The sequence below is a fragment of the Solanum tuberosum genome, unplaced genomic scaffold (assembly GCF_000226075.1).
Source record: "Solanum tuberosum cultivar DM 1-3 516 R44 unplaced genomic scaffold, SolTub_3.0 scf00138, whole genome shotgun sequence".
NCBI classification, from domain to species: Eukaryota; Viridiplantae; Streptophyta; class Magnoliopsida; order Solanales; family Solanaceae; genus Solanum; species Solanum tuberosum.
In genome coordinates this window covers 1,134,440-1,137,562 of record NW_006239065.1, presented here as the reverse complement: position 1 = coordinate 1,137,562, position 3,123 = coordinate 1,134,440, and positions in this window count along the sequence as shown.

The window sequence follows — 3,123 nt, the reverse complement described above, 5'->3', positions numbered from 1 at the left end:
AAACATATATTGGCGAAGACTGTGAATGCTAATAGAACGGATTGGTCAAGGAATCTTGATGATGCTCTATGGGCCTATCGCACTGCATACAAGACCCCCATATGTATGTCTCCTTATCAACTTGTATATGGGAAATCTTGGCATTTACCTGTAGAGCTAGAGCATAAGGCGATGTGGGCAATGAAGAAGTTAAATTTGGATTGGGGCGCCGCATCTAATCAAAGAATGGATGACTTGAATATGCTTGATGAGTTTCGCCTAAAAGCTTATGAAAGTTCAGCCTTGTACAAAGAGAAGATGAAGCGGTATCATGATCAAAAAATTGTAAAGCGTGAATTTGTGGTTGGTGATCTTGTGCTTCTATTCAACTCTAGGCTGCGCTTGTTTCCAGGCAAACTCAAGTCCAAATGGACTGGGCCATTTTTGCTCACAAAAGTGCTCACCCATGGAGCGGTTGAGCTTGAGAATAGTGAAGGAACAAGGCTTATGGTAAAGGGGCAAAGGATCAAGATCTATCTGGAAAATGCTGAAAGTGTGCAAGAAGTGATTGAGGCCTACAATCTTGATGAAGTCTGAGTAATCAAGAAACTTGCGTCGTACAGCGACGTTAAATCAAGCGCTGCTTGGGAGGCAACCCAAGATGTACAATCCAGCCAACGATAAGTTTTTGTTTCCCATTTAGTAGTTTTCTTTGTTTAAATGCGTCTCTGTATCAATTTATATAGGTGTTTTAGTTTTTTTTAGTGTTGGCTAGAATTAGCATAGGGTCCGTGTCTAAAAAGTGTCCAGAAACTGTAAAAAGAATAGCCTAATGGTTGCTATATGTGCAGGTACGCTATGCAAAATCTGCAGAAAATGGTCTGGTGCAGAGGTCTACGGACCCCATCGACGGTCCGTCGTTCTATCCACGGACCGTGGATGGTGTCCGTAAATCCCAGGTAAGCCCTTAAACTTTTCCAAGTGCAAGTGTGATCTACGGTCCCAATCTACGGACCGTAGATCGACCCACGGACCGTAGACGGGGTCTCGTGGGTCCAAAACCCTAAATCTGTCTGACCCGACCCGGACCCCCTTATTTAAAACTCCCCTAATTTCAAATCATTTCCACTTCCCTCCATTCACTCCCCAACCGTTTCAAACACCATCAACTCCCCTAAATCACTCCATAACTCCCCCATAAAATCATCCCTCCCACTCCCCCATCATTCCCAAAATTCCTTTCCATTCCGAATACAACTCATTCCATATTCCACTAAAAGGGTCCGGTGTTGGGTTAGTAACGAAGAGGTGATTCTTTGGTCTTGCAAAACTTAGTGTCGTCACGCAATCACCCCACTCCACGTTGCTTGTAAGGTAATAGACTTTTCTCCACTTTGAATTTTGGTTCATAGATTGAATATAGAGAGTCGAGAGTCGGGTCTTGACCTTGGGTAATTGTTGGATGAAATTGCATGAAAAAATTAGAAGTCACCATACCCTTGGAACGATAGATAGTGATTGTGTTGCCTTGTTGTATGTGATTATAAGTCTACATGTAAGTTTCGACTTAGGGGTCCAAATTTTGTCTTAAATAATTGTTAAAACGATTAATCAGAATCCTGAGAATGACAAACTAGCATGATTCAATGTTGAAATGCATGGTTAGACTAGGATATTGTTGAAAATGGTCCACGATACCCCGTCTATGGACCGTAGATCAATCTACGGACCGTAGATCAATCTACGGACCGTAGATTACGTTCGTGGTTGGATGCACCTGAAATTTCACAAAGTATGAAACCACGGATGTGGACTACGGTCCGTAGATCAATCTACGGACCATTTTGTACATCCGTGGTTTCCATCTGCGACCAAGATTGTTGGTCCTCTGATCCACGGAAGGGTTCCACGGACCATGGATTAGTCTACGTACCGTAGGTCTCCTCCGTGGATGACCATTGTAGCCTCTGTCTAAAATTTTCTTGGGACTTTGTCATTGTTTGTTTACAGTTCTAAAATATTTGTTAGCTTGTTTATGGTTAGTTTTGGCACTAATATCGCCTCCACAGGTACGATGGCACCCAAGAAGCTAGTCACCTATGCAAAGCAGGGAACGTCAAAATCTGTTGCTCCTAGCTTCAGGTTAATCGATGAGGACACGAACACGGAAACCGATCCAGCATACGTTCCTCCCAACACAAGGACTTCCCCCACGGCACCCCGAGCCACCAGAGGAACCCCCCTAGAAGGTGATCACCGACGTAGTCACTGTTTCCCAGTCTGATGAGGAGCACACACTGATCGGGTCACCAACTGGGGCTGCTTCCAGTTCAGCAACTGGGTCTGCGTCTGGCTCCGAGTCTGCCCATGCTTCAGGCTCTGAGTCCAGCCATGCTTCAGGGTCCGAGTATGCCCATGCTTCCGGGTCCAATGCCAAGTCAGCCATATGTTCCAGCCAGGATGACCAAGCTGCCTCGTCTGATAAGGCCACTAGCTCGGAGTCTGTACTAGCACCAAGGAATGAGGATTTTACTCCAGTGGCCAGCGAGCCAAACAGATGGTGTGTTGAGGGCCAATGGCAGATTTATCGGGATGCCAAGATGAGAAATAACAAAGGGAAGATGGCCCGACTTATTACAGAGGAGCACAGAGTCCTCACGGGGAGCTTGCACACTGTCCCTGACATCCACCGACTTTTTAACCTTCACAAGTGTGATTGGATGGCTCGAGACCCTGGGACTTATAGTGAGGAGATTGTGCCAGTGTTATACGCCTCATATGCTTCCACTCTCCGTGGCTCGATCTTCAAGAAGTCAAAGCCCATGGACCAAGATCCTCTCACTTCCACTGTGGTCTGGGGTTGTCCGGTGGACATATCACATGCCACCATCAGCCGCTTTCTCTATGGTCCGACCACAGGTCACTCTTAGCGGAGTTTGAGTACAGATGGGACATCGTATCGAGCGGTGCTTTCTAGAGGAATGCTGAACAAAGAGAGGCTGTAATACTATGGTTGGCTAAGTACATTGTTGTAGATGGCGAGCGTGATGAGTGGGTCGCCGCACCTCAGTTAGGCATCCGAAAGGCCACATTGAATTTTGTGGCCAAGTTCTTCTGGTTGTTTGTGCTTAACAGGGTGTCGCC